Source organism: Jaculus jaculus, chromosome 8 (assembly GCF_020740685.1).
Source record: "Jaculus jaculus isolate mJacJac1 chromosome 8, mJacJac1.mat.Y.cur, whole genome shotgun sequence".
NCBI classification, from domain to species: domain Eukaryota; kingdom Metazoa; phylum Chordata; class Mammalia; order Rodentia; family Dipodidae; genus Jaculus; species Jaculus jaculus.
In genome coordinates, this window is record NC_059109.1 from 17,881,581 (window position 1) to 17,895,269 (window position 13,689).

General features: G+C 46.2%; 1 non-coding gene across 1 annotated transcript; it reads right to left on the reverse strand.

Moving 5' to 3' along the window:
* Positions 1-11,939: 11,939 nt before the first annotated feature.
* On the reverse strand, positions 11,940-12,066 carry LOC123463233. Its single transcript, XR_006638823.1, has one exon. It is a non-coding gene; the product is annotated as a small nucleolar RNA SNORA33 (small nucleolar RNA).
* Positions 12,067-13,689: the final 1,623 nt, after the last annotated feature.

Consider the following 13,689-nt stretch of genomic DNA (forward strand, 5'->3'; position numbering starts at 1 on the left):
ATGTGGGTACTGGGGAATTGAACCTGGGTTCTTAGGCTTCACAGGCAAGCGCCTCCACTGCCAAGCCATCTCTCCAGCCCTCTCCTAGTATATTTATTTCATGGACACATCTTTGTATGCTCTTTCTAAATATTGAAAATAAAATCATTAGTTTTTACTCTTTTTTTTCCCCCACATTACTAATTAAATGGATAGTTGTTAAAATACAAAAGGTAGAGGACAGGTTTTAATAACTGATGACTTGATCCAAACCTTATATGCATCATTTACTAGCTACCCTCAGGGAACTTAATCTTCCTGTGTCTCAGTGTTCCCTTAGGTAAAATGAGGACATTATTGGATGGTTCAGCCCATTAAGATCCTCTTCCTCCCTTGGACTTTTTTTTTTTTTTTAACTTCATTTATTTGAGAGAGGGAGATTGAAAGAGAGAGAATGGGTGCGCCAGGACCTCTGGCCACTGTAAACAAACATCAGAAACATGTGCCACCTTATGCATCTTGTTTTACATGGGCACTGGAGGATCAAACCTGGGTCCTTGGGCTTCATAAGCAAGTGCCTTAACCGCTAAGCCATCTCTCCAGCTCCTCCCCCTTTTTTATTAAGTAGATACTTTGGATGAACACAGTAGTATATGTTGCTACCATCATTTCCCTCCTCCCGGTGTCCATTCTGCTGAGAGCCCTTCTCAGTGAGACCACTGGTATTTCCCCGAGGGGTTAAGGGTTATGAGTTGTGGGGGCAGCAATCAGTCAACATGGTGGGGGGGGCATGTCTCTGGATAGTCCTTTCCACCCTGCGGCGCCTACAATCTTTCTGTCCCCTCTTCTGTAATATTCCTCCCTCAGACTTTCCCTTGTACAGTTTGCCAAGTCACAGGCTGTTTCCTCCCTTTTCCATTCAGAGACGCTTACTGAGCAGTTGCCACATGTCACCGACCGGAGGGATACTGCGCAAAGGACCCGCGGAGGCCAAGGCTGGGACAGATGGTTTAACCGTCATCTTCGGAAAGCAGCTATGATCATAAGAAAGTCCCGTGAGAAGCTGTGACCCTGGAATTTAGTCTCAGAGAGGTGTCAGCCGAGTGTGCACAGGGGGCAGGCCACAGCCAAGGCACTGAGGGTGAGCGCCCAGGGCACCCTAAACCTGACACGTTGCCAGTGCTGAGCAAGGGGCCCAGAGATCAGGGGTAAGTTTGCATTAGGAGTGGTCTTATGTGCCAGTTTATTTATTTATTTAGGAGAGAGAGAGAATGGGCACAGCAGAGCCTCTAGCCGCTGTAAGTGAACTCCAGATGCATGCACCACCGTGTGTGTCTGTCTTACGTGGGTACTGGGGAATTGAACCTGGGTCCTTAGGCTTAACTGCTAAGCCCTCTCTCCAGTCCCATTATGTGCCAACTTGAAAGGCTAGTAATACAGATATCATAGGGCTAGGACACAGACACTAGAGATACATGGTATAGGCTTCAAAACCTCCCGCTGATTGTGGTCTGGCATTCTTAGTGGAGATAATCTAGTCATGCCATATTCACCTTGCACATCAGTGCTTGACACAATGCCTAGCCTGTGGTGACAGCTGTGAGATGATCATTATTGGTTATGGAAGGGCCTGGAAGGATTCGTGGAGGCAGTGACGTGACCAGATTTGTATTTCAGGCAGTTGACTTTAAGAGGCCTATGAAGAAAGCATCGGACGACAATGAAAACGAGAGTAAAAAATGATAGAAGGAGCAGGGCGTGGTGACGCACGCCTTCCATCCCAGCACTTGGGAGACAGAGGCAGGAGGATCGCTGTGAGTTTGAGGCCAGCCTGAGACTACAGAGTGAATTCCAGTTCAGCCTGGGCTAGGGCGAGACCTTACTTCAGGAAAAAAAAAAAAGATCCCGTCATGGGTACTGGAGGGGCTCGTGAGGCCTCACGCCTCCCTAAGGAGTCAGTGACAGTTAATGGTTGCTGTGGAAGGGTGAGGCATGGCTTCTTTTCATTGTTGTAACCTTGGTATGTTGCCCATGCTCTGATGAACACCCCCATATACACACTCATGCAAGCACCCCAGTTAAACTCAGTGGAACATGCACGCACACACACATGCACACACGCACATGCATACATACATACATGCACACACACACACACACACACACACACGCACGCACGCACATGTGCGTGAACCAAAGTAGAAGTATGACTAGTTGGAAAGAAGAGGTTCAGTGGGGGCGGGAGGAGGACAAAAGAAGGTGACCGAGGGGGTGAGGGTGAGTATGATCGAGATACATCGCCCACACGCATAACAGTGTCAATAAATAAAAAGAGAACTCGGGAGGTGGCTCAGTGGTTAATGGCTCTTGCTTGTAAAGCCTGACGGCCCCAGTTCAATCCCTCGGGACCCATGTAAAGCCAGATGCACAGTAGCGCACGCACCTGCAGTTCATTTGCCGTGGCAGGAGGCCTTGGTGCGCCCATCCTCTCTCCTTCTCTATCGACCTATCCTCTCTCTCTCTGTCTCTGTCTCTCCTGCTCTCAAATAAAATAAAGGAAAAAATACCTCCCTCCCCCACAATGCATTACAGAGCTATACTTTCAACATAGAGCCTTTGAGATGGTCTTATCTTTTCACTGTCTCATTTCTTGGAATCTGGGACTATGGTCCTCTTTAAATTCCTGTGCTTACCCAAATTCATTGATAAATTCATTGAAAAAAAAAATCATTGATAAGAGAGTAGCCAGGAGACTGGACCAGGATTAGGACCCCAAGAGGAGCCCTAAGAGGCTTGAGAGAGTGATGACTCAGAAAACAGAAGACATGTCCCTTTCTGGAGATAAGATTCAAGGTGACCGGCCAGCCGTTCCAGTTGTTATTTCCTTTTTGGCTAAACTTGCAGGAACAACGAGATTCCAATCCATGAGAGCCCACATTCCAAATCTCACGGTGGCAGCCTGGCTGCTAAGGGCGAAGCTAAGAACAGGCCGGGTATGAATGGGCTGGATGGCTGCTGTCCTGTCCAGGTATGTGGGAGGCACTTGCCAAGCTGGCACTGGGCGCTTCGGAGGGAAGGAACCGCTCCGCAGCCGTCCATCCTGGCTTTTCAACGCCTCCGAGCCTGCTGACGTGAACTTGGGGAGACTAGAGAGGCCCCCTTCCAGCCTGTGCTTGCGCGAGTTCCCTACTTTAAACAAGGGCTGAAATGCTTTTGGAATCTGCAGACTGTCTGTTTACTCAGAGGAAATCTTGTGCGGGGCGAATCAAAGGGCAAGTTCCTCAGGGGAGTTCAGAGCTTCAGCGTCAACAGCGGAGGCGCCTGCGCTGCCCTGAACTTGACTTTGACTCCGGCTTGCACGGTGCCCGATGAGTAAACAGCAGCCACGCTTCCTCCTTATCCAAAAGGGTCTTCATTGCCTGGGCTCTGGAGAGGAGTGGCCGTGGTGTAGCCGCTTTCCAGCATGGGTGAGCTGGATTTTGACTGGGAGAGACTTGATGCATTTCCCCTTTACGTTGCATCAGAATAATACACCCTGAAAAGCCAAACCACCCTAGTCAACAATTCTATTTTATACATTCATTCATCTATTTATTTTGTGTGTGGGGGCGTTCACAGTAGGGTCTCCGTCTAGCCCAGGCTGAACTGGAGTTCACTATGCAGTCTCGGGCTGGCCTTGAACTCACGGTGATCCTCCTACCTCTGCCTCCTGAGTGCTGGGATTAAAGGCGTGCGCCACCGCACTCAGCACTATTCAACAATTCTTAATTTATAAATGAGACTCAATTTGAGGCTCAGCTGACCCTTACTGGACATCTGTGACACACGACTGGGCATGTCATCACATTTAATTAGATTAATCTTCACAAGAAATTGTGAAGGAGGCATTACTAACCTGGGTCTATAAATGAAGAAACTGAGATTCAAGGTCACTTAGCTAATACGTTATTGTATGACCAGTTACCCAAGCCAGGGATATGTCCTTTCTTCACAGCACTGTCCTTGGCTCACTGTTTGGCTGCCTGGCTGGCTCTCTCTCTCTCTCTCTCTCTCTCTCTCTCTCTCTCTCTTTCTTTCTTTTTTTTGAGACTGGGTTTCACTCTAGCCCATGCTGACCTGTAATTCACTCTGTAGTGGTTGTTGTTATTGTTTTGTTTTGATTTTAGTTTTTTGAGAGAGTGTCTCATTCTAACCTAGGCTGACCTGGAATTCACTGTGTAACCTCAGGGTGGCCTCGAACTCATGTGATCCTCCTCCCTCTGCCTCTCCAGTGCTGGAATTAAAAAATGTGCACTGCCACACCTGGCTGAACATTTTTATAGTAGTATTTTAAGGAGAAAAACAAAGCAGGGTCGGGCATGGTGGCACATGCCTTTAATCCCAGCACTTTGGAGGCAGAGGGAGGAGGATCACCATGAGTTCAAGGCCAACCTGAGACTACATAGTGAATTACATAGTGAATTCCAGGTCAGCCTGAGCTAGAGTGAGAGTGAGACCTTACCTTGAAAAATCAAACCAAAAAGAAAAAAAAGAAAGAAAGAAAGAAAGAGAAGAAAGAAAGGACGTAGGAGGGAGGGCACTGGGAAGATTGCTCAGTGGTTAAAGGTGCTTGCTTGCAAATCCTGTCAGCTCAGGATTCAATTCCCAAACCACTATGTAAGTTTGACACAAAAAAGGTATACAAGAATGTAAGAGCCAAAGGAAGGGTAGGACTCCTTACAACGTGCTCCGCTAGACACAAAATGGCCTGCATATCTGTGACCTCACAGTTCCTGACACTACCTACCCAAGACCATCATAATAGGAGGAAAAGATGATGACATCAAAATAAAAGAGAGACTGATTGAGAGGGGGAGGGGATATGATGGAGAGTGGAGCTTCAAAGGGGAAGGTGGGGGAGAGAGGGAATTACCATGGGATATTGTTTACAACCATGGAAAATGTCAATAAAAAGGTGTGCAAGCATCTCGCGTCTCACATTTGTTTACAGGGGCAAGAGGCGTTGGAGCACCCACCTCCCCCAGTGACCCATATTCAAATAAATAAAGTCAGAGGTTCCTCGGGAAAGGCAGTAGGCACACTTGGGGAGCAGTCTCCTGCACACTGAATTAGAGTTCATGGTACTCCGTGTCCATCTATTAAGGAAGCATCCTTGGTTCTTTATTATAGTCCATAAGAAATTTGCAACACTGTGCCTACGTAATGCTAAAGTACATGAAAAAAAAGTAAGCCTTTTTTTTTTTTTGTGGATGCTGACTTTTTCAAAACCCTTTTCATATTTTATTTATTTATTTGCGACAGAGAGCGAGAGAGTGAGCGAATGCACCAGGGTCTCTAGGCACTGCATACGAACTCCAGACACATGTACCACCTTCTGCATCTGGCTTATGTGGGTACTAGGGAATTGAACTTGGGTCCTTAGGTTCCACAGGCAAGAGTCTTAACCACTAAGTCATCTCTCCAGCCTTTTTTTTTTTAATTCAATTTTTAGTTAGCATACTATGGGTTTAATTTTGACATTTTCTTTCTTTTTATTTTTTTATTACAGCTATACTTAGTATGAAAAACAAGGTTTTGCCAGGCATGGTGGTGCACGCCTTTAATCCCAGCACTTGGGAGGCAGAGGTAGGAGGATTGCCTTGAAGTTCAAGGCCACCCTGAGACTGCATAGTGAAATCCAGATCAGCCTGGACTAGAGCAAAACCCTACCTCGAAAGACCAAAAACTAAAACAAAACAAAACAAAAACTGCAACAGGGTTTTGAGTAATGAACAGAAGAGCAGGAAGAAAGGGAGGGGGAAGCAGGCATCTCCCGGCACGTGAGGAATAGTCAAGCTGGAGGAATCTCAGGCATGTAGGGTTGCAGAGGAAACGCAAGACCCTGACTTCTGCTCATTGGACCATGTATGAAACCATGTGGTTGGAGCTGATCTGACTGAAATTTAATTTTGGATATGTACTTGGAAAGATATTTATGAGTTTTTAAAAAATATATATTTTTGCTTCTGGAAAGTTGTAATAAGAAAGGATTTGGGGGTTGGAGAGATGGTTTAGCACTTAAGGCATTTGCCTGTGAAGCCTAATAACCCTGGTTTGATTCCCCAGTACCCATGTAAGCCAGATGTACAAGATGGCACATACATCTGGAGTGTGTTTGCAGTGACTGGAGGCACTGGCATGCCCATTCTTTTTCTCTTTATCTGCTCTCTTTATAGCTCTCTCTCTCACAAATAAATTAAAATATAAAAAAATTTAAAAAGGGGGCTGGAGAGATGGCTTAGCGGTTAAGTGCTTGCCTGTGAAGCCTAAGGACCCTGGTTCGAGGCTTGATCCCCCAGGACCCACATAAGCCAGATGCATAAGGTAGTGCATGCATCTGGAGTTTGTTTGCAATGGCTGGAGACCCTGGCATGCCCATTCTCCCTCTCTCTCTCTCTGCCTCTTTTTCTCTCTCTCTGTCACTCTCAAATAAATAAATAAAAATGAACAAAAAATATCTAAAAAATTTAAAAAAAAAGGATTTGGAGAATACATATCTTTTATATTTTATTTGTTTTTTTGAGGTAGGGTCTCGCTGTAGCCCACACTGACCTGGAAGTCACTATGTTGTATTGGGCTGGCCTCAAACTTACAGCTATTCTTCTATCTCAGCCTCTTAAATGCTGGGGTTCAAGGTGTGCACCACCACACCCAGCTTGTTTCTTTGTTTTACAAGTTAGAATGATTCTAGGGCTGGGTTTGGCTCATTGGTAGAGTACTCGATTAGCTTTCACAGTCCCTAGGTTGGATCCTTAGCTCTGAAAGAAGGAAAGAAGAAATGGAAGCAAGGAAGGAATTTAGTTACCAGCTAAGGGTAGATCTTAGGTTTATATATATGTAAATAATTAGGAACAGGCTCTGGTGACCTAAGGCACTATTGTCTTCCCTTGCACGGGCTCCAGTGGCATTCAGAAAGCCTTTGGAAGGACAATGTACTTTGGAGCAAAGAACCAATGTTGACACCATTACCCATTCATAGCAGTCATTAGGCTTGTTTATTTGACTTTTTCTTTTGTTAGCACACATGGAAACACCCTCTGGGGCTTTTAAAAAGTAGATATATTAAATATCAACACTGAAAACAGGTTCGACCAGGAAACAATGAACCTTAAGCACACAAAACAACTACAGAATGAACGGAGTAGGGGAGAGAGGAATGCGGACCTTGAAGGAGCCCTGGCTGGGGAGCACACACTGCACCAAGGCCATGGCCATGGTCAATCAGTCACCCAGGGAAGACAGCAAACAATCCCCACTTAAAAATAGTTTATTGGAGCCTGGCGTGGTGGCGCATGCCTTTAATCCCAGCACTTGGGAAGCAGAGGTAGGAGGATCACCGTGACTTCGAGGCCACCCTGAGACTACACAGAGACTACACAGGTCAGCCTGGGCTAGAGTGAGACCCTACCTTCAAAAACAAACAAACAAACAAACAACAATCATTTATTGGGCTGGAGAGATGGCTTAGTAGTTAAGGTGTTTGCCTGCAAAGCCAAAGGACCCAGGTTCAATTCCCCATGTAAGCTAGATGCACAGGGTGGCACATGTATCTGGAGATTATTTGAGTGGCTGGATGCCCATTTTCTCTCGCTCTCTCTCTACCTCTCTCTGCCTCTTCTTTCTTTCTCTCTCAAAAAAATAAAAAATAGCTTTAAAATATTTTATTTATTTGTTTATTTGAGAGAGAAAGAGAGCAGTAGATAGAATGGGTGTACCAGGGCCTCTAGCTGTTCCAAACAAACTCCCGATCCATGTGCCACCTTATGCATCTGGCTTACGTAGGTACTGAGGAATCAAACCCAGTTCGTTCAGCTTTCCAGGCAAGTGCCTTAACCGCTGAGCCATCTCTCTAGCCATGACCTGACCCTCATTTGTATATGTTATGGTATTATGATACGTGTGTGCATGTGTGTGCCAGATGTGTGTGCCCATGTGTGGAAGCCAGAGGAGGACGTCAGTGTCCTCCTCTGACCTTCTTTCGCCTTATTTCCCAGAAACAGAGTCTCTCGTTGATCCTAAAGCTCTCTGTAAACTGCTGACCAGTGAGCCCCTGTGATCCTCCTGTCTTTGGCCACCCCGTCTCCACTGAGGCACTGGTGTCACAGATATGTGCAACTGGTTTTTATTTTTATTTATTTATTGTTTTTTTTTTTTTTTTTTTTTTTGATGTACGATCTCGCTATAGCCCAGGCTGACCTGGAATTCACTATGTAGTCTCAGGGTGGCCTCCAACTCACAGTGGTCCTCCTGCCTCATGGTGATACCCCCTACCAAGTGCTGGGATTAAAAGCGTGCGCCACCACACCCGGCAATGTGCAACTATCTTTATGTGGGTGCTGGGGATGGAACTCAGGTCCTTTGAGTTTATGCAGCAAGCCATAGGGCAGGTTGTGGGTGGCAAGACCGCATGGTATCTCTCTCTCCTGTGTGGGTTCAGGGCTCCCCTAGCCTGTCTCTCTGTGTCAGGAGCTGCTGTCTGAGGGGATGAATTACAAAGATTTCCTCCCTCTTCTGACATACACTCTTTTTTCTGGGTACCTTCATCATGTGAACACACTGTACTTGACCCAGTGGCTCTGCAGAGCCTCAAAACTACCTCCTACAGGTGTGTCCCCTATTCACCAAGGAGAAAGGTAAGTCTTAAGTATTAGAAATCTAAGCTATCCTTTCTTTTATTAACTTTTTATCGACAACTTCCAAAACTCTAGACACTTTATCACCATCATAATTCCCTCCCACCACTGCCCTTTCCTCCTCCCAACCCCCCCCCCCGCACTGACTCCCTTCTTTTTCCCAACCAGTTTCTCTGTTATTTTGACGCCATAGCTTCTTTCTTCCTATGGTGCAGGTCTCGTGTAGGTAACGTCAGCCACTGATAGGTCATGAGCATCAAGGCTGCTGTGTGGCCACATGACATCATTGTAAGCGTTCCTCTGCATTCCTCTTTATTCATTTTCTCCTCTTACATTCTTCCCACTGCCTCCTCAGAATGGTCTTTGAGCCTCGGAGGCTGTGACAGAGATGTCTTACTTAATGCCAAATCCTCCAGTGTCACTTCTCAGCACTAGGGTGAGTTTTGAGTCACCCCAGTGGTCCCTGCCCTCTGAAAAGAGAAGCTTCTCCACTCTCAGTAACATTACTATATGGGCATAAACACGGGTATTTAGGGGGAAGTTTGGTAGGAATAATACATCTTTTTTGTTGTTGTTGTTATTTTTCAAGGTAGGGTTTCATTTAGTCCAGGCTGACCTGGAATTCACTACGTAGTCTCAGGGTGGCCTCGAACTCACAGTGGTCCTCCCACCTCTGCCTCCTGAGTGCTGGGATTAAAGGTGTGCGCCACCATGCCCAGCTAATATATCTTTTGACTAGGTTTTCAGTACCGGGCAGGAATCTCCTTCCGTGGAGTGGGCCTCAAATCCAATCAGAGAATGGTTGGTTTCCTCTATCAAAGACATGCCACCATTACACCAGTTGATACATTTTGCCCGGCCGGCCAGCCATAAAGCTTGCAGGGTCCACTGAAGGTTAAGAATGTTGATGACTTTTCTCCCCCAGCAGGCTGCATAGCTCTTTCCAGAATCCTGACAGCTAGTTAGTTCACAGGGAGGAGGTTTTCAGTTCTGCTCCAGCTTAATTTCTTAATTATCTGAAGACTAAGCATGTACAGTCTTCAGCAATAGGGTCTTACCATCTAGTTCTGGTGGGCAACCCAGAGCCTTGACAATGGTCTGTAATATTTTAGGGGGCATACAGGGGACCTCCCTGTGAAGCCATCTTTCAATTTATTAGAGAGAAAGAGAGGAAGAGGCAGACAGAGAGAATGGGTGCGCCAGGGCCTCCAGCCACTGCAAATGAATTCCGGATGCATGTTCCACCTTGCACATCTGGCTTTCGTGGGTACTGGGGAATTGAACCTGGGTCTTTAGGCTTCACAGGCAAGCGCCTTAACTGCTAAGCTATCTTTCCAGCACTCCCTCCACCAGCCTACTTATGCAAAGCTATGACCTAAATAGAGTAATGAACTTTTCTTAGGAGGCAACCATTGCCAAGTTGGCCTTCATCATACCTAGATACCTAGTCACCTATGACATGCAAAATTCTAGGCCAGGTACTAAGGTGTGGGTTCCACAGATGCCTAGACGTTTCTCCACTGGTTTTAGAGCTGGTGGGGCACGTTCTGTGCTGCCTGAGTATTGCCAAAGCGAGTGCCCTAGGGACCCCAAGGAGAAGTGATCAATTGGGCTCTCTCTCTCTCTCTCTCTCTCTCTCTCTCATAAATAAATAAATAAAATATTTAAAAAAATAAAGAAGTGACCAGTCGCCTTCTCTGGTCTGGTACAGCCACAGAAGGCTGTACTGAGAAGATGAGAGTTGAGTTGTGGGAAGAATGGGTGGGATTTACAAACTTAGAGAGGACGGGTGTGGGCAAGGTATGGAGGGAGATTCCTCTCCGACCATGGACACTCACGGATACCTGATCTCCACTGAGAACAGACCTCTCTGGGTGCCATCCTCACTATGTACCTACAACAGGGGCATTAGCAGAAGAAAGCCCATGCCTCCCATGCATGCCCTGTGGTCTGTTTTCTGAAGGGTGGTAGTCAGTCATAGTAGAACATGCAAATCCATAAACATATATGTATATTTTCAAGGTAGGGTCTTGCTTTCGCCCAGGATGACCTGGAATTCACTCTGTCATCTCAGGCTGGCCTCCAACTCATGGCGATCCTCCTACCTCTGCCTCCCAAGAGCTGGGATTAAAGAAGTGCGCCACCATGTCCAGCTCTTTTCTCAAGCCTTTTTGTTTTGTTTTTTTTTTTTTTCATTTCAATTTTTTAAAAATTATTAAAAACTTCCATGATCAAAAAATATATATATATATCCAGGCTGGAGAGATGGCTTAGCTGTTAAGCGCTTGCCTGTGAACCCTAAGGACCCTGGTTCGAGGCTTGATTCCCCAGGACCCACGTTAGCCAGATGCACCAGGGGGCGCATGTGTGTCTGGAGTTTGTTTGCAGTGGCTGGAAGCCCTGGTGTGCCCATTCTCTCTCTCTATCTCTATCTGCCTCTTTCTCTCTCTGCCACTCTCAAACAAATAAATAAAAATGAACAAAAAAAAATTTTTTTTAATCCCATGGTAATACTCTCCCTTCCCCCACTTTCCCCTCTGTAACTCCACTCTCCATCATATCTCCTCCCCCTCTCAATCAGTCTCTTTTATTTTGATGTCATGGTCTTTTCCTCCTATTATGATGGCCTTGTGTAGGTAGTGTCAGGCACTGTGAGGTCATGGATGTCCAGGCCACTTGGTGTCTGGGGGAGCACGTTGTAAGGAGTCCTACCCTTCCTTTGGCTCTTACATTCTTTTTTTTTTTGTTTGTTTTTGTTTTTTTGGTTTTTTGAGGTAGGATCTCACTCTGGCTGAGGCTGACCTGGAATTCACTATGTAGTCTCAGGGTGGCCTCGAACTCACAGCGATCCTCCTACCTCTGCCTCCCGAGTGCTGGGATTAAAGGCGTGCGCCACCACGCTCGGCTTGCTCTTACATTCTTTCTGCCACCTCTTCCGCAATGGACCCTGAGCCTTGGAAGGTGTGATCGAGATATTGCAGTGCTGAGCACTCCAGTCACTTCTTTCCAGCACCATTATGCCTTCTGAGTCATCCCAAGGTCACTGCCATCTGCAAAGAGAAGATTGTCTACCAAAAGTGAGAGTAGCTTTAATATAAGGGTATGAACATTAAGAGAAGTGCTTACTGGGCAGTTTGATGAGCATAGTACATACATTTAGCCAGGCAGCAGCAGACAGTACACCCCTAGGGCTCATGACCCCTGTTTTGAAAAACTTTTTCAAGTTTCATTAAACTCAGAACAAGTCACAGGCAAATTTTAATTAAGTCTTATGAAAATTCTTCAACGTATTGTAGCCATTTTGAGGGACCATAATGACACCATTTGTCCTTAAGCCTCCTAATATGACAACAGTATTGCCAACTATTTCTAAATTTCTGCAGAAACACATTCAGATAAGCTGAGTAATTGGCTTTAGACTGAGAATTTAATGATGAGAATATCGCGACATCGTGTCATAAAGCATTAGAGCAAAACCAGTTTACATTGGATCTGTTCTGTGTCCAAAGTTTAAAGAGCAAATATTTATGATTTCATGTAGTGTCTGCGAGTCAGGAATTCAGGGGTCACTTAGCTACTTAGCTGGTCTAGCCCAGATCCTCTTATAAGGTGGCAAGTAAGATATTCTAGGCTGGGCGTGGTGGCGCACGCCTTTAATCCCAGCACTCAGGAGGCAGAGGTAGGAGGATTGCCATGAGTTCGAGGCCACCCTGAGACTCCATAGTGAATTCCAGGTCAGCCTGGGCTAGAGTGAGACCCTACCTCGAAAAACCAAAAAAAAAAAAAAAAAAAAAAAAAAAGAAGATATTCTAGAAGACCATGGTATCTGTAGGGTTTTTTTCTTGTTTGTTTGTTTTTGTTTTTTATTTTGTTTTTTGAGATAGGGTCTCACTCTAGCCCAGGCCGACCTGGAATTTACTATGTAATCTCAGGGTGGCCTTGAACTCATGGTGATACTCCTGCCTTTGCCTCGCGAGTTCTGGGATTAAAGGCGTGTGCCACCATGCCCGGCTGCCTGCAGTTTTTTTTTTTTTTTTTTTTTTTCTGTTTTGAGAAAGAGAATGGGCATGCCAGGGCCACTGCAAACAAAACCCCAGAAACATGCACCACCTTGTGCATCTTTGTTAAGTGGGTTTTGGGGAATCGAACCTGGGTCCTTAGGCTTCACAGGCAAATGCCCTAACCTCTAAACCATGTCTCCAGCCCATGGTCTGCAGTTTAATGGGGGTGGAGAATCTACTGCTAAGTCACTCATGTGGCAATGGTGGCCTGGGTTCTTGAATCATGAGTCTGCATGGGAAAGCGTCCTTATAACACAGCAAGTAGAATTCAGCCACTGCCAGCACAAAGATCACTTAAGAAAGAGAAAACAGGAAGCTGGGTATCTCTTGTGTCTTTGTGTCTGACAAATCTTCACTCTGCTGTGTTTTATTGGTTACCTTGGCCATCGTGGTCCTATGTGGGAGAGAATTACGCAAAGAAATGCATACTGGATGGATTCCAAGTTCTGCTACATTCCTTTGGGAGGAGTGGGGGCTGGGGGTGGGGATGGTGGCCCCAAGCTCCAGGGGTGGCTCCTGGATCTTAGGTGCAATACAAGCCAATAGAGAAAAAAGACTGGGGGAAAGGAATGCAAGAGGCTCACTGGGCCGCAGGGGTCTTGTTTGAAGATGGAAGACACACCTGGTCCATGAGGAGGATTCTGGAGAATGGCTCAGCAGGGTGGGTTGTAAAATGAAGGGGCTGGGCGGTGAGCGCTTCCTTGCTCGTCCAGGCCATGCGTTGGTGTGCATTAGACTCTGATGTTCATGTCGCTCTCGCAGAGTGGACATTAATTAGCTCCTTGTTTTGTAAATGGGGAAACTGAAGCCCGTGGGGAAGCATTCGCCGAATGTGGTAAGGGGCTGGAAAGATGGCTCAGCGGTTAAAGGCTTTTTGCTTGCAAAACCCGACAGCCTGGCTATGATTCCCCAAGGGTACTCACATAGAAGCAGATGGCGCAAAGTGGTGCGTGCGTCTTTCTGGAGTTTGTTTGCGG